General features: G+C 44.1%; 2 protein-coding genes across 13 annotated transcripts in view; one reads left to right on the forward strand and one right to left on the reverse strand.

Moving 5' to 3' along the window:
- FOXN3 (forkhead box N3) overlaps positions 1 to 18,313 on the reverse strand; it is a 193,886-nt gene that overhangs the window by 109,809 nt on the left and 65,764 nt on the right. The gene's annotated exons all lie outside the window — the stretch shown is intronic.
- LOC310765725 (lysosomal enzyme trafficking factor-like) overlaps positions 1 to 18,313 on the forward strand; it is a 32,154-nt gene that overhangs the window by 5,047 nt on the left and 8,794 nt on the right. For 2 of the 5 annotated variants that reach the window (XR_014549764.1, XM_083621086.1), the window contains exon 2: positions 1,410 to 1,443. The exons of 2 other annotated variants lie outside the window; for them this stretch is intronic. The gene's annotated coding sequence lies outside the window, so the exon portion shown is untranslated. Of the gene's footprint in view, positions 1 to 316; positions 464 to 1,409; positions 1,444 to 18,313 lie in introns of those variants that run through there. One more of the 5 variants, XM_083621088.1, reaches the window with a different exon arrangement.

Here is an 18,313-nt window from a genome sequence, read left to right on the forward strand (position 1 = left end):
CTGGCAAACTATGAGCTGCATTGCAGAGAGTTGGACTAGATGACCCTCAGGGTCCCTTCCAACTCTACAATTCTATGATTCTATGAAAATGTGAAGCAGCCAAAAAAGGGCTGGTCACATACCAGAACTTCCAATAAAGAGAAAGTTTGCTCGATGTTACAGCCTTTTTCAGTTGAGAGCTGTCAGCGAGCTAAGAACAAACTTCCAGGCTGAAGTATCCTTATCCCACTAGCAGAATGATTACATGTGAGTTGTCAAATGCTAAAGGTTTTTTTAAAAAGCAGACACTGACAATATTTTATTTGATATGGGAAAAGTGTGAAGAACACCCTGTGTGGTTCTTCAGGAAGAATAAAAACAACCCTTCACTTTTCCAAATCAATGGAATTTAGACCAATCACTCAGTGATTGAATTTCCATCTTTCCAACGTTTCGCTTGCTACTCCACCACACTTCGAAAGCCGTAAGTCAACAGCATCTATGATAAAAAGTGAGGAAAGGGGTGGGAAGGAAGAGCCCTTTGATTACATTTGTCTCCAAGGCAACAAGTAGTGCCTGTGGAGTGGATCAAGAACTCCCGGATCACTTTTGCAACACAACGTTTCAAACTCCTCAAGCACATCACTGCAAGCCTTGCTACAGTCATTCATCCATTTGCTTTACTTGTCCTTCAACGATTAATGAAAGAAAACTGGTGCTGGTTTTTTTTCTCGGTCACAGCTCCAAACTCACAAATAGCCACAGAAACATTTACTGGTCCACGTGTTTGAACTTACTTAGTTGCCTGCATCCATTTTTTTACTCATCTGAAGAAATCCCTCTTTGAAGGGAACTCTGGGTATTGTGGCTCTGTGAGGGAGATAGGGGGTCTCTTAACAAATTACAACTCCAACCGTTCTTTGGGGGAAGCCGGGACTCTTAAAGTCGCATCATAGGTATCATAGTCCCCAAGGTATCAGGCTGACAGAAGGCCTGATGAAGCTCTGCTACCTCAGATGATTTGCCAAGCAGAAATGTCAGGGACTGAACCTGGGCCTTCCACATTCACGTATTTCTTTTACCGCTGAGCTACAAATTCCTTGGTACTACACCTTTGCTTGGTCCCAGAAATGGCCGAACAATTTTGGGGAGCTTGCAACTCCACCAAAGTCAACTGAAACTTGAAATTCAATGTGGTATGATGGTTAAGACTGTAGGATAAGGTAAAATCCCAATCATTCATGAAACCCTCTTGGGTCAGTCCCTATGTCTTGGCCTAACCCACCTCACAGGGTTGTTACAACCATGTATTTGTCTGGGGCATACCTTGTACACCACCTTAAGCTCCTTAGAACAATGGTGGGTTATAGTGGTAAATAAATATATCTATTATGGTTAAGCTCCAATATTTTTATGTGATTTTTTTTTAGCAAGTCTCCTGATCGAAGCACAAGTCACAGAATAGTAAGTAACTTTTTAATTTGATTTTTTTTTAACAGCAAGTTACCTGAAAGGTATATCCTCTCAGATACAAGAGGGGAAGATTAAATTGCTGAGGTTCGAATTTTGTGCACAGTACACACACACAATCCATATGGAGCTGAACACAGACAGGTTATTGAATTAAGGACTAAGTTACTGTATTTGTTTCTGCACTGCAGGGGGTTGGACTAGATGACTCTTCATGGTCCCTACAATCCTATGATTCTATTGGGACCTTAACAGACAGCCTTATACCATATTTTTGCGCTATAAGACGCACCAGACCATAAGACGCACCTAGTTTTTGGAAGCGGAAACAAGAAAATAAATATTCTGAATCCCAGAAGCCAGGGCAGCCAGCCGGATCGCAGCGCAGTGATCCCGCTGGCTGTCCTGGCTTATGGGAAAAGCCCTGAAGAGCCGCACACACGCTCCACGTGGCTCTTTAGAGGGAGCGCTTAGCAGAGCCTCCCGTCTGCATTCGCTCCATAAGATGCACACACATTTCCCCTTACTTTTTAGCAGGGGAAAAGTGCGTCTTATAGAGCTAAAAATACGGTAGGTAACAAAGATCAATTTGAAAGTACCAGTTCTGTGTCAGAGTTGAGCATCTGTTGGGAACAAGAGGAAGGAGAGGCTACTTGATTCAGTCCTCCTCCACAAACAGGCATTGGAACTGCATTAGCAGCCCACAAACAGCCACAGGTTTCTGTGCACAATGCGCTCTGCGCAAGGTCCCTCCTCCTTTTAGCCCTGCACAGCATTCTTTAAGACGAGCAGAGTATACCCAGCAGGGTGACCCAAGCGTGCAAACTGGGCTGATTAACCTAAGACTGGCAGGAGTTAGCTAAATAATCCTAAGTAGCAAAATCATGCATGAAAAAAGAAATATGCACGAAAATGTAAATTTATGGTCAATTAGCATAATGTATACAAATTATATGAAGAACTGGGTCAGAATTTATATCACTTGGGATCAGAACTGTAATTTCTTTTTAACACATGGGCAAGAACACACAACCCTGGTACATAATGTTTAGGACCATGATGCTAAGTTCAGATCTGCCTCAAGTTTACCCTTACACAATGAATCACCCTCAGCTGTCCCAGAAGATTATTATTACTAATTGCACTTATGACCCACCCAACTCAAGATGGTATGACCTCACAACAACCCTGCAAGGAATTTTAGGACAAGAGATAGTGACTGGCCCAAACTCACCCAACAACTTCGTGGGTGAGTGGGGGATTTGAATCTGTGTCTTGCCAGTCGTAGCCCAACCTGTTGACCACTACAGTATCTCCTTCTCTGATTAGACAGGAACTGGCCATGCCTTAAGTAGAACAGGGCTTCAACTCATATACTGTTTCCAGCATGAATTGGGACCCATGGTACATATCTGCTTTAGCATGTAGGAATATTATGCGAGTCCTGGGAGAAGTTCAGGAGACAGAAGGGCAACAATAGTTTGGTTTTATTCACTGAGAATCAAACAAAAGCATCAAATTGCAGAAAGGCAGGTTAAGGCTATGATGCTAAGCACACTGCTTGAAATACATTCCACTGACATTAATGGAATTTACCCCCAAGTAAAACATATTTAGCATCAGGCAGTATCTTTTAGGATGTGCATCCTAACAATGGGTTCCACTTCAGATGGCAATAGCAAAATAATTTTGATGGGATCCTCAGTGCCACACACCCCTGCCCCCCCCCCAAAAGATGCTGAAACAGACAAAAGTGATCAGCCCCATGGAATATGATGTTTAAGCACAGAGTCACATATCGTTTCCTCTGTGGCTCTGCCAAATCCTCTTGGTATTACAGCTCCACGTTCTATGCCTTTGCTACTTGAAATTTAGAGCTGGCAACCTCAACAAGCTTGGCACCTTAGCTATGTTTTTCTCGCCAGTTTGCATATGCTCAGAGAAATAATATTACAAATGTGAAATGCCCAGATGGTGAATTTAAGACAGGGGGAAAAAATATTTTGCTACAATGATATATCACCCCCTCCTCATCCCCACCCCCCGCCCTGGTCTCTTTAAAAAGTTTAGCTGAATCCCAAGACCCTAAAAGCTCCTTCACATACTATATATATATATATATATATATATATATATATATATATATATATATGTATAAGTTACAAACCTGTATTGTGTATGCTGCAGAACAACATCAGGAAGCTTTACAGCTCATTGTGGCTCCCAGCAGTATGTTTCAACAATGTAGGGAAGGTGCGCTTGAAAATATGTGAGCTTCAAAACATCACAGTTTTATCAAGCACATAAATGCCAGTTGCCCACAGCTTTTTTTTTCTGAGAGTGGGGTCCACCTTTAACCCCAGCCTCCTACAATCATGGAATTTACTGTCTATTTTTTCAACCATTTAAAATATTTTTATCTCGCTACCTCGTTACAATCATTGTTCAAAGTGGCCACTAAGATCAAATGATGTAAAAAAAACACTAATGAGATTGGGGGGGGTTGGGCAGGGGAAGCCAGCTTTCAGAAAGAAATCAAGAGCAGCAAAGCCCCATCTGCAGAAAAGCAGGCCGTACGAGAGCATCCTCCATCAGACCCTACGGCCTGGGTCATATGACACAGAAAGACAAACTACTGGTCCCTTTTAATCCTGAGCCATGCTGAGCTAAATCAAGGTTTGGGCTTAGCATGTTATTCAAACCAAGGCTTGTGGCTAAGCTCTCCTCCCTAACTACAAGGGGGTCACAGTTACTTATAGTTTAGCTTGCCATGTCATGCGAACCAGCCCACTGTAGAACAATGATATCCTCCTACTTCTCTCAACACTACTATTTTTCTGCATTACCTTTCCCACCTTACCTTTGTCCCCCCCCCAAATGGGGGGGGGGGGACAAAAGAAAACGATTGGATTCCAGGTGCAATTTAATTTAGGTTGGTCCATGACCCAGTCTGGCACACCCAACACAGCAGCTGAAGAACTGAAAGCAAACCTAAAGTCCAACAGTCACAAACTCATTCAGAGCTCCTTCTCCAAAACCTATACAATTGGGTTGAAGCAATAAAGGCATGTCATATTGGTGTGGACAACAGCACACAGGGATTAATTTGTGCCAGATTTTCACCTACTCCAGAATCTGGTTTTTACTACTACATCCAGTAGTAATAGCTGATAAGTCAATTTCCTCTGCCAAACTTTACCTGCTTCCAAAATATTTTTGATCAAATGCTTAGCTCCATTCTCTGTCTCTGTCTCTGTCTCTCTCTCACACAGTATTTCAATCAAATTTTAAGAGTGTGTGCACATTAGGGTCAATGGTATAACTTCCCTATACAAGTTGTAGACCAGCTGGAGGGCTCCCGTTCTACCTGCTCCATCCTAAGCAAACTCTATGCTGATATAAAGCTCAACCCTACTTACAGAACTGTGTTTTATATTGGCTCCTAAGGCATTAACCCCCCCCAAACTAGTTGATATTCCTACTTCTTAATTCAATGCATGCTCCACCCGCCATCTCCAGCGCTCCATGTCATAATGCCCTACAAGGAGGCATTAACTTCTGATTATCTGCATGTTGTAGATATTGTCTCACAAGCTATTCAGCTACGTGAAGCCATACTGTGCCTTCTGACTGACATTTTGGAAACCGGGCATCCAAAATTTTCATGGGTGTCTGCAGAACCGAAACACACATTTAATCATTAAAACAGAGCAGCCAGATGGATTATTCAGAGACGCTAACCACTTTGGTCCCCCATTGACTTCAGGCATTCAGCTGTGAAAATTTTGGCCATGCATCTGGTGATGGGAGCATATTAGAGGGTTGCTATGAGAACATGAATCCACTGGCAGAGCTTATTCACCATTCCGAGATTTTAAGCGAAGAGCCCCCTAATCGTATTGACTGCACCACAGCTGCCATAAAAGCTAACCTTACTGGCACACCAAATCCAAAAAGGAGAGGGTGGGGAGTACAACTGAGAGCCATTAATAGGCCAAAAGTCAGCAGAGGATTACACCACTCTGCATTATTGCAGTCTTCCCTCATCTCAATTATGGAAAGACTTTCCCACTGAAGAAGAGTTTTCCCAATTTGCGAAGGCTTTTCCAATAACAATTTCACGAGAAATGCAACAACAGGGCTGTTCAGCTGCTCCTTTTAAAATAATAATAACAATATCCATTTTGTATTGAATTAAGACTTTCTGGGCAATGCAGCATGTAGGAAATTGTGGCTCTTGAATGCTTAAAGAAATGATGCCTTGAGCTTTTCAGCGCACCTGAGGCATGCAATAATCTCTCAGAAATGCACTTTGGGGAAGAAATGCTGGCTTAAATAATGCATCTGCTTTTCACTAAAGGAAAGGATGCGAAAACAGTTTTTTAAAAATAAAAAATAAGAATTACCAGAGTGGATTTGGGCTTCCTTCACTAGCATGTGCTGCAACTCATGGAAACACCAGCACTGGGGGGGGGGGGGCAGCATTTCCGTAGGGCGGTAATTCAACAAATCAAGCCCACTGTGACCATTTATGTCTGGTTGTATCAGCAAAACCGTGGCCCAAGGTTGCCAAGGGCAGAGAAGCTTTGCCACGTACAAAAGGGAACTTGTGCAGTGATGAACGCTCCTCTTAAAAGCCAGTGCTGTCCTACGGATTCTTAAAGAGGTGGGCAGGGGGGGGAGCAAAACATGCTTTCCTTCCAGCAATCTCTTCCGCACTTGAGTTCCATCAGTCAAGCAAGAAAGAGATCTTTCATTCTGCGATGCCTTAAAAGCTTGGGTGGGTGGGAGTAGTGGGGGACCAGCATATCACAAACCGAATGGTACAATAATTTGGTACTGGACACTATAGAATGTAGGGTATATTTATAAATTCACAACCTGATTTCCCACCATTTGTAAACCAATATCCAGTTTTTGCCAGTCAGCATGAAAGAGTTGCAGTTATCCTTTCTTTAGCGATATTTTGAATTTCGAATAGTCAAGTCGCCATCGTTTAGAATTTCTAAAATGTGAAGTTTCAACCAACTTCTGCTTCTATAAACAGTAAACTGGGAAATCTACATTGGCAACCTGTTAAGACAACAGAGTTTGGTGCTGTTATGCTGAAGGCAACTGATCTGCAGTCTACAAACTACAGTCATACCTTGGTTTTCGAACAGTTTAGTTCTCAAACGTTTTGGCTCCCGAACACCGCAAACCTGGAAGTGACTGTTCCAATTTGCGAACTATTTTTGGAAGCCGAACGTGTGACGGGGCTTCCGATTTGCTGCAGGAGCTTCCTGCAGCCAATCAGAAGTCGAGCTTTGGTTTCCAAACATTTTGGAAGTCGAAGGGACTTCCGGAACGGATTCCGTTCAACTTCCAAGGTACGACTGTACAGTACTTGCTTCCAAAGTACAGTGGTACCTCGGGGTGCAAACGGGATCCGTTCCGGAGCCCCGTTTGCATCCCGAACGGAACGCAAGACGCGACGGTGCGTCTGCGTGTGTCCTGTTCCGCCGCTTCCGCGCATGCCGTCATTTTGAGCATCTGCACATGCGCGAACGGCGAAACCCGGAAGTAACGTGCTCCGTTACTTCCGGGTTGCCGCAGAGCGCAACTCGAACGCACTCAACCCGAAGCACATTCAACTCAAGGTATGACTGTAGTTATTCTTCCTATGTTTGGGTAACACTGCTCAAAGACTGCAGACTGCATTCTCTCTCAAGCTACAATCTGGAGGGTGTATTAGAAGTAAGGCACACAAAAATAAATTGGACCTATTTCTCAAGCAATTGTTGAGGCCCGCATATCATATAAATGCTGAGGCTGCCCAAAGCAACTAAGGTATTTATATCTTTTAAAAATAGATATTAATTTGAATTCAGCAAAATACGTATGTGATTTTTCTAATACAGAACAAATAAAATTGCAGAAGAATTCCTAAAGAAAAACAAATGAATTGCCAACCATTACCGCCAGTTACATGCCATTTCAATCTCCTGTAATGGCACATACAAATTACAAAGTGCTCACGCAGTCAATAGATTTTCTACACTCCTTTCAAGCATTCTTAATAGGAGTGGGGCTGTCTGTAAGCTCCGTCACACAATTAACACAACATTTTAGACAATGTAAAATAACTTTCCAATAAGTGTTTTTATTAAGAAGAAAAAACCAGGTGCCTTTTTATCTAAATCAGCAGTAGTAACACACTGTGACTTGCGCAGAGGAACAAAGTGTGCTTTTTAAATAAGGAGACTATGAAAAAATGGAAAACACCACACACACGCACAACAAAACAATGCTTGCCTTCTGCTCTGAATGCCACCTCCACAAACCATTTCATAAAAGCCAGTTGCAAGAGCCAATTGGTGGGAGGGTGCTTCTGAATAGTTATGCAAAATTACATCACAGACACATTTTCCTTGATTCTTTGGAAGTTCAGGGAAGTTCAGTGGAGTAAGAATGCTGGCAGGAGAACCTACAAATTAAGAAAATGGTATCTTGTGCAAGAGGATCCCTGACCCCTTCGCCCTTCAAGACTTCGAGAGGGGGCTCTTCCACACTTCCGCTCGCCTAATACCTAGAAAGCACAGGTCCGAGAGGTTTTCCACTTGTCCCATGCTTCCAGGCACAGGTCTGAGTGGTTTTCTGTTTGCTCCATTGCTTTCCCCAGGGAAATCTGCTTGTTACCGCTGAATCGGAGCAGACGTCAATCTGCCGAAAACCCAATTGACATTTGCTCCAATTCAGCAAATGAATTCAGTAACGAGCGGATTTTCCCGGGGGAAAGCAGCAGGAAAAGCAGAAGTGTGGACAAGTTCTTAGAGAATATTTAGGAGACAGTATTGAGCTAGATGATCCAATGGCCTGACTTTGCAATGTCCCATGTCCCTATAGGCTTTTCTCTCTTTTTTGGAGAGCTGTTCAACTGTTGATGCTGCTGCTGCTGCTTAACCAAATGTGTTTTTGACCCTGCCAGTAAATTTGTTAAATGAGGATCCAAGTCTTTGGGGGAATTCATGTCCTTTAAATGGATAGTGGGTACACGCAGCCTTACTGACATGCAGGTGTGTATAGGTTTGCAACCTAAAATACACTGCACTTCCACCTTACAAACCCAGCTGACTATTTCAAGGCTCTCTGGGGATAACAAATACTGATATCAGGAGAACAAATGAGACCCTCATTTTAATTTTGCCACTTCCTATATTACAAATGTTTAAAGGGATTTAAAAAAAACAACCAGTCATGCCTTAAGTACATAAAGAAAGTCTGCTCAGATGAGCCACCAAATCACCTTGCGCATTTTCTAAGGTATACCTAGGGCAAGTTCCCATCGGCAGCACTCAGCAAGTTTTCACAACATGAAGAGGGAAAACATTAGGCAGAAGCGAAGTGTCAGGTGTCTAGCAAACAGGAGGCCAAGCCTTTGTCAACAGAGAATTTCTCACTCTACTGAATGCCAAGACAAAGCACTCATATAGTCCAGCCTACCCTCAACATGGGGCTCTTCAGATGGTTGGGGAAGGAAGTCCAGAAAGGGGGATGGGGGTGGGAATTAGAGTCCAAAACATCTGGAGGGCACCAGGTTGGAAAAGGCTGATAGAGTCCATGTGCTTGTGATGGAGTTTTCCCCCAAGCAAATTTGATCAAGCTCCTTCATCCCTTTATGACCCGTGGTGCCTTAGTAAATAGACTCTTCCTTGATGTTCTTCCTGCATATAAATTCTCTTCCAACACACCCCTACATTTAATATTGTCCCCTACTACACATATATCTTGCAAAATTAGGAGGGGAAGGAAGGGAGACTGAACCAAGCCAAGCCTTTTAGGCTTACAGTGGTACCTCAGGTTACATACGCTTCAGGTTACATACGCTTCAGGTTACAGACTCCGCTAACCCAGAAATAGTGCTTCAGGTTAAGAACTTTGCTTCAGGATAAGAACAGAAATCGTGCTCCAGCGGCGTGGCACCAGCAGGAGGCCCCATTAGCTAAAGTGGTGCTTCAGGTTAAGAACAGTTTCAGGTTAAGAACGGACCTCCAGAACGAATTAAGTACTTAACCTGAGGTACCACTGTACTTCCCTTGATGCAGTCTATATAGGTTTCACAGAATTAAAAGTTTTTAAAAAGTGGACACTAGTACCAGACAAGTACAAACACTGGAAATGAGCAATATCCAATATGAATATGACCTAGTTCACACGCTATTTCGGGCCTAGACTGGGAACACAATCCTGGACGCACTTGGATACTTCTATTCCCCACAGACTTTGACGCATCATAAAAGCTTGTAGCTTATTTCAAAACTGGAGCCAAGTTTCATATTGTCTTACAGGCTTGGCTATCGTTTGGAAAGCCAGGGTGGGGTGGTGGTAGTGGTCAGAATGTCTGAGGTGTGGGAAGCCCCGAGTTGAAATTTCCACTCAACCAAGGACCATGGACCAGCCACTATCTCTCATTCCCAAGCTACCTCGCAGGGTTGCTGCGAAGATACACAACCATTTGCCTATCTAGTCCAGTGTCCTGATCTCACAGTGGTCAACCATATGCCTGTGGGGAACCCTCAAAGCAGGACATAAGCAGAAAAGCACTCTCCCCTCTTGTGGTTTCCAGCAGCTAGCATTCAGAAGCATTACTGGCGGAGGCAGAGCATAGCCATCACAGCTAGTAGGCTTTTGACAGCCTTATCCTCCATGAATTTGTCCAATCCTCTTTTTAAGCTATCCAGGTTGGTGACCATCACTGGCTCCCGTGAGAGCACAGCTGTCAACCGTCCCTTATTTGGCGGGAAAGTCCCTTATCCCAGCGCCGTGTCCCATTGCTTTCCCTTAAATTTCACAGGTTTCAAAGAAAGCAGCTCCTCTCCCTCCCTCCCTGCTGGCCAGGGAGGAGGGAGGCTCCAACTGTGTTGCTTGGCTCCGTTGCTCACCCAATAAGGAGTCTAAGAACGACTGGGGTGGTGGAGCTTGCATGCCTTGTGCCGATCAAATCGGACGCGTTGCCTGGGGACTCGCCTTTGCTCAGCACTTCCCAGTGGAGAGGTGATGGTGGTTTTCCTTGCTGCATCCCCTTTGCCAGGTTGCTGCGCTGTGGGAACCACCACTTGAGGCTTCGTTTGGCTGCTGGTTGACTAAAATCCTTTATTTTGGCTGCTGATCCCTTATTTTCGAGGCTGCTGGTCCCTTATTTTCAAATCTGTAGGTTGACAGCTATGCGTGAGAGCAAGTTCTGTAGTTTAACGATACGCTCCGTGAAGCAGTGCTTTCTTTTATCTGTCCTGAATCCATCCCCCTTGATCATTTTGAACCCTGAACCCTGCCCTAATCTCCTTGGAGGGAAAGGCATCAGGTGTAATAAATACAGTCATGCCTTTAAACCACTTCAGTGTTTCTGCTACCGGTGGCTCTCCCTATGACGAAGCCTAAGAAATTAAGAACTCAGCTATAGCTTGAGGGAAGAGAGACACTGCTTCAGTTCCAATAGCTAGAGGCAAAATTTCTGTGGCAGCCAGGAGCAAGGTTTGCAAGCACGCAGGCATTAGCAGGACTACTTTTGTGGGGAAATGGTACTTTTCAGCTCATAGCTTTAGACCTTTGATTGAAAACTAACTCCTGGGTCTTTGGTCCTGGGTGAACAAACTGAGCATTAGTGAGCAGCGATACCACGGCCTCTGCACTACTCTAGCATAAGGGGAGGGGGGCAGCAAGTGAACTGCTGAGAGCCAAAACCAAGACCCTCAACGGGTGCCAGCTTTCCCCATCCCAGAGGAGAGTTGAGAGAGGTGGCTTGGGCCCTGGGAGGTGCTAGATAGGCTATTTCGGAGCAATAGGCTCACCTCCTCCCAAGTGGCTCTCTAAAAAAGGTATTGCCAATCAGACCCTCTACCCAAAACCCTGGAGAGCCACTGCCAGTCAGAGTAAAAGGTAAAGGACACCTGCATGGTTAAGTCCAGTCAAAGGAGACTATGGGGTGTGGTGCTCATCTCGCTTCAGGCTGAGGGAGCCGGCCTTTGTCCACAGACAGCTTTCCGGGTCATGTGGCCAGCATGACTAGACAGGTTCTGGCACAATGGAACACTGTGATGGTTCTGTGCGCTCTGTGATGGAAACCAGAGCGCACAGAAATGCTGTTTACCTTCCCGCCGGAGCAGTACCTATTTATCTACTTGCACTGGTGTGCTTTCAAGCTGCTAGGTTGACAGGAGCAGGGACCGAGCAACAGGAGCTCACCTCGTCATGGGGATTTGAACCGCCGACCTTCTGATCGGCAAGCCCAAGAGGCTGAGTGGTTTAGACCACAGCGCTACCCGCGTCCTGTCTGCCAGTCAGAGTAGGCAATGTTGGGCTCATAGAACAGGATAACTCATAGAATCATAGAGCTGAAAGGGACCCTGGGGATCATCTAGTATCCAACTCCACGCAATACAGCTGACCGTTATGGGGAATTCAACCTGAAACCTTGGTGTTGTCAGTCCCACACTCTAATCAACTGTGCTATCAAAGCTAGATGTGTGCCCTGGCATAAGGCAGTTTCCTAAATTCCTACGAAAAGGGCAGCACTACTACAAGCACACAGTTTACCAACACAACTATGGCCCTCTTATTTATTCATTTATTTATACATACATACGTACATACATACATACATACATAATACACCACCTTTATCTTCCAAGGAGCTCAAGGAAGTGTACATGGTTCTCCTCCTCTCCCTTTCACCCTCACAACAACCCTCACAGGGTTAGGACATGGTGACTGGCCCAAGGTCACCCAGTGGGGTGAGTGAGGCTGAGTGGGGGATGCGAACTCTGCTCCCCCAGGTCATAGTCCAACACTCTAACCAATACACCACACTGGCTCTCTTTCCCCCTCCTCTGGATACCATAACATGCCCTCCACACATTTGAACATTTTACTGTATTCAGTAAAAGGGAAGAGCGCCAGCCATCAGCAATCGAAAGTGATGCTTGGCCAACATCTAAACCTACCCCTCACCACCTGAAGCCACGTGCTTTTTTATATCCAACAACACCAAGCAGGTAAGGCAATAATGGTAGAAACAGTATGTTACAGAATAGCGGTTTAGCCTGTACGTGTTTTAAATCTCTACAGTTTGCAACGCAGGCAGAGGCAAATGGCACACACACTGACGGAAATAACTGAATTCCTCTGGAACTGCAATCACAGAAAGGCTTGTCATTTTTGTGTAACATTTATCAAACAAGAACCAGCTAGGATAAAGACTTTTATGTGCAAGGTAGGAACAGGATCAGGCCTTCAGGCACCCAGTACCAACCAGAGAAGGGCAACAGTTGCATGACCCTTTCCCAAACTAAACATTACAGTAAGCCCACAACTTATGCACATTTAACTTGTGAACTTTCAGCTTTACAAGCTTTTTTTTTTGCTGGGGTGTGTGTGTGTGTGTGTGTGTGTTAAACGATTTTTTTTAAAGGTCAGAAAGGGGGTGAATGTCCAGGAAAAAAGAATTTGGCAATCCCACCTGTCATTGCACCCAATGTGTTTCGACTTTATGCGATTCTGACTTTAGGCACGATCCCCAGAACGTAACCCCCATGTACCGTATTTTTTGCTCTATAAGACGCACCAGACCACAAGAGGCACCTAGGTTTTGGAAGAAGAAAACAAGAAAAAAAATATTCTGACTCTCAGAAGCCAGAACAGCAAGAGGGATCGCTGCGCAGTGAAAGCAGAAATCCCTCTTGCTGTTCTGGCTTCTGTGATAGCTGTGCAGCCTGCATTCGCTCCATAAGACGCACACACATTTTCCCTTACTTTTTAGGAGGGAAAAAGTGAGTCTTATAGAGCAAAAAATACGGTAAGTTGTGGGCTTACTGCACTCTAATCGCTTGGGTAGCAATCAGACCTGGGGTGCATACATGTGTTTTAAAATTAAATACTAGGCAAAAAGAAACAGCTTTACATCAAAATCCCAGCACAAGGGGAGTAGAAGTTTTGTTTTCCCCCGTCGCAAACCTACCTACTCCCACTGCCGCACTGCAATTAACCTGGTGGGGCAGGGAGGTTCCCGTCGACCCCAAGGGAGCATTTTCCCTAAGGCTAAGCAGCCCATTTGCGGCACAGTTTACATCAGGATTTCAGCTGGGGAGAAAGAGACCATGAGCTGTGGTCCCAATGAAAGTTGGGAGGACTCGTTTCTGTAACACAGATGGATTTGCCAACCACACAATTAGAATTACATTTGTTCTGGTCTTGGAAAGGGTGTAGAGTAGACCGTATTCCTCCTAAGTGTTCTTTTTTAAAATGGGAGCAGACAAGTCCTTTGCGAAAAACACGCAGAAAAGAGCACTGACTGCTTCCCCCTCAGCCAATTTCGGGGGAGACATGATGCGGGGGACCCTGTTGCACAAGCATAAGTCCTTGTGCAGTACTTCTTCTGACCGGGTACGTTGGGCGAATGCCACCCATAAACTTCTAAACAGGAAACTTGACACATGCCACATAAGACCACCAGATCATTCAACTCAGCACTGTCAAAACTGTCAATGGTTCTCCAAAGTCTCAGACAGGAGCCTTCCCCCCTCGCCTGAACGAGCGTGACCTGGAGATGTCAGGAATTGAACCTAGCACCTTCTGCACACGAATAACGGCTTACCCACCAAGGGGCAAAATGAGGACTATGGATACTGCTCTACTGTTTATGTGAAACGGCTCTGGAAATTTTCTTTGCACCACAAGCAAACTTTCTTCCTTGCATTTTTTTGAATGGCGGCGGATCAAAACTGAGAGAACCACGTGAGGAGCAGCAGAACAGCTCCACTTCTGTGGTGTTTAAGGAAACACCAGGACAGCTGTCTACAAGGACAAACTAGCCTTGGCATATGTACACATATATACACAAACTGATGCCCTAAACTATGAACCTAGGTGTATATTCCTCTACCCTGACCGGGGTCCAATTTCTCCCTCACTAAACTTAGCTGCTGACAAGAACCATAGACAAATTGAAGTGAGATAAAGGATCTGGATGGAGCCAAGTTAGGGAAAGTACCTTAGAAGAGGAAGCAGCTCATGCAATGTCATAGTCATAACGCAAAAGTTAAAAGAGCAGTGTGTTTCGTTAAGGAAAAGAATATATTGCAATTCCTTTAAAAGCTGCAGAAAATAACTGGCCATAACTTTAAAAATTGCTGGTGTCCATTTAGTGCCATCCTTCTTGGGAGAGAGAAAAAGCCCTCCAGCAACAGCAACGAAATTCCAGGAATACTGAATCAATGGGCTGCCCAGAAACCATGTAGGTTGTGCAGAAATATATTCAAAATACTTGCTTTTCATTCTTCAAGGATGCCAAATCAAAACTATCAACACCCTAGTTCTGTTTTACTAGCTGACAATTTTATTTACATAAGTAACTTTTTAAAGAAACCAAACAGGTAAAAAGTAAACAAGGAATCACATGTATTTATTTTTTTTAAAGCACACAATTAGATTTACTACTTGTGTTTTGCTTTGAAAGGCAAAATTATCCAGAGACACATCAAAAAGCTTTTAAGACAAAAAATGGGAAGAAGAGTAATGCTAAGGATACTGAAATAAGAATATCATCTACCATGCTATACCACAATAAAGGTGCCACTTAAAAGAGAAATATCCATTTTCTATTTTACAGCCTGTACATATACCAAGCAGATATACTGCTTGAACTGAAGGCTAAATTAGATGTTCTTTCAGGAAATTTTTTTAAGCCAATCCTCTTTTTAAAAAGAAAAAAATGGGGTGCATATTTTGTACTCCTGGACAGGGACTGTTTCAAGAAAGTCGGGTCCTAATTGCCACAGAAGGAAAAAGCATCTCACTCAGGTTTTTGTTTTTTTAATTTGGGCAATATATTTTAAGAAGTCACACCTCAACGCTTTTCGGGTTGTTGTTCTTTTAAAGTCTATTTTTAGTCCACAAGAGGCAGAGAAAGCATGTGAAACCAGCAAAAATTAGTATCGATGTGTAAAAATATCTGCCAGTGTGGAAGGCCAAGATTAGTCATATCAACAACACTGCTGCGTCCCCATCTCTCATTTTAATACAAACTGCAAGCATCATCCTAAATTTAAGGTTTGAGAAACGGGATTATTTCCAGATAATGTTTCACTTCACAAAATATCTCTTTTTAACTGACATCTCGGTTAAAATATGCATTCTCCTACCTCAGTTTTGGCAAGTTACAGACTGTAAGAAGGGATAAGTCTATAGTCCTGTAAATATCAATTCATTTCTGTACCTTAAATGATGCTTTAGCAGGTTAAGACTACAATCTCCACACAGTTTCTAGGAGCATCTCACCCAGAGACTGACTTTTCCTGAGCGAATTCCTAGGATATTGTGCCCCTCAAAGAAATATATACCGGTACCTCCCTCACCCAATCCCTTCTCAAATACATTTGACACTACTGAACCAGAAAAAAGACCTTCATTGCCAGGTCACCTTGTACAACAATTAATGATCTTCTCTGCTATGCTTCCTACAAAAACCTACTGAGCCCCCCTCTCCCCCGGTCATAGGGGGCTGGGGAGAGGAAGAGGAAGATCATTGGAACTTGAGCCAAACTGGATGTGGATGCCTATGGCTTAAGACAGAGGTTCCCAATTAGCTAATTACTGAGGACCCCCTATGCGATGATAATAATAATTTTATTATTTATACCCTGCCCATCTGGCTGGGTTTTCCAGCCACTCTGGGTGGCTTACAGCGTATATAAAACATAGTAAAACACCAAACATTAAAAACCACCCGATACAGAGCTGCCTTCAGATGTCATGTAGTTCTTTATCTCCTTGACATCTGAAGGGAGGATGTTCCACAGAGAAGGGCAGCACCACCGACAAGGCCCTCTGCCTGGTTCCCTGTAACTTCGCTTCTTGCAGTGAGGGAACCGCTAGAAGGCCCTCAGAGCTGGACCTCAGTGTCCGGGCAGAACGAAGGGGGTGGAGACACTCCTTCAGGTATATGGGGCCAAGGTTGTTTAGGACTTTAAAGGTCAGCACCTACACTTTAAATTGTGCTCAGAAACATACAGAGAGCCAGTGAAGATCCATTAGGGCTGGTGTTATATGGTCCTGGCAGCCACTCCTAGTCACCAGTCTTGCTGCTGCATTCTAGATTAGTTGTAATTTCTGAGTCACCTTCAAAGGTAGCCCCACATAGAGCGCATTGCAGTAATCTAAGCGGGAGATAACCAGAGAATGCACCACTTTGGTGAGACAATCTGCAGACAGGGAAGGTCTCAGCCTGCGTACCAGGTGGAGCTGCTCTGGTCACAGAATTGACCTGCACCTCCATGGATGGTTAGGAGTCCGAAATGACTCCCAGGGTGCACAGATTCCCCAGGGGCACAGTTACCCCGTTCAGGACCAGGGAGCCCTCCCCCCAAAAACAGCACTTCACCTCAATCCGTTAGCAGCCATCCATCCTCCAGCCGCCTCCAGACACTCACACAGGACCTTCACCACCTTCACTGGTTCCGATTTGAAAGAGAGGTAGAGCTGGGTATCATCCGCATATTGGTGAACACTCAGCCCAAACCCCCTGATGATCTCTCCCAGTGACTTCATATAGATGTTGAAATGCATGGGGGAGAGGATGAAGCCCTGAGGCACCCCACAAGTGAGAGTCCAGGGGTCTGAAGACTCATTCCCCCAACACCACTTTCTGGGCACGGCCCAGGAGGAAGGAGCGGAACCACTGTATAACAGTGCCCCCAGCTCCCAACCCTTCTAGTCGGTCCAGAAGGATACAATGGTCAATGGTATCAAAAACTGCTGAGAGATCCAGCAGAACTAGGAAACAGTTTTTACCCTTGTCCCTAGCCTGCTGGAGATCACTGACCAGCGGGACCAAGGCTGTTTCAGTCCCATGATGAGGCTCGAATCCCAATTGGAAGGGATGTGTGCACACGTGTATATCTGAGTTGTTTTGATGAGGTATGTTTTATTACAACATTTAGGCTACCATGAGAATAATTTGACTGAAAGATATGATATAAAATGCATACTTAGGTGCACATAGCAGCGGTATAATACAACGCAAACCTTTCACAGAGCAAAGTAAGACAAGGGAAGGAACTTGTTATAATTTTAATCATTTTATTAAAAAAATCCCAGCCTGCTCTTGCAAACAAGATTTCAGCACAACACTCTCCCACTTGATTGCCCAAAACAAGGTTATGCAACTGTCTTCCCATGTTGTGGTGACGGAACAAACAGCTTGTTCTTACATGACTACCTAATCTCTTTTTTCGATGAAAATGTATTCAAGTTTCCCACCCCCTCCCATTATCAAGCAAGCCAGCACACACTGAGACGCATCTGAGAAACCTGATTAAGCTCTTAGTCCATTGTACACTAGCTTGGGTGTAAACCCTCCATAACTCTTTGGTACTTATTTCAAACCAAACATACGTGTGTGTGTGTGTGTGTGTGTGTGTGTGTGTGTGTGTGTGTTTGTATGCACAATAATAATAATAATAGTCCTTGACAGATAACCCAAATGAAGTTTGAATATAGATATAAAATAAAATTATTATTATTATTATTATGCACAGCTATCAAAGCAGTAAGCAACAGAACACCGCAAAAATAATTATCATAACCGTTAGGTAGATATGGCCAAACTGCCTTCTGTTGACTGGCAGAATATTATTAACTAAGGGATGAAGGACACCGGAATAAGCACCTCTACACCATGCAAAATGGTGCCACTTGGGGAACAATGAACAATAAAATTGTGTCAGGGATTTAAACAGCTTTTTCCACCAGGTCTGCTGCAAGGAACAGATCTCCCTAAGAACCAAACAAGGTTACAGCAATGAGTCTTGGTTTTCAATTCCTCAGAGCAGAG

Source organism: Podarcis filfolensis (genome assembly GCF_964270895.1).
Source record: "Podarcis filfolensis genome assembly, chromosome: 1".
Taxonomy (NCBI): domain Eukaryota; kingdom Metazoa; phylum Chordata; class Lepidosauria; order Squamata; family Lacertidae; genus Podarcis; species Podarcis filfolensis.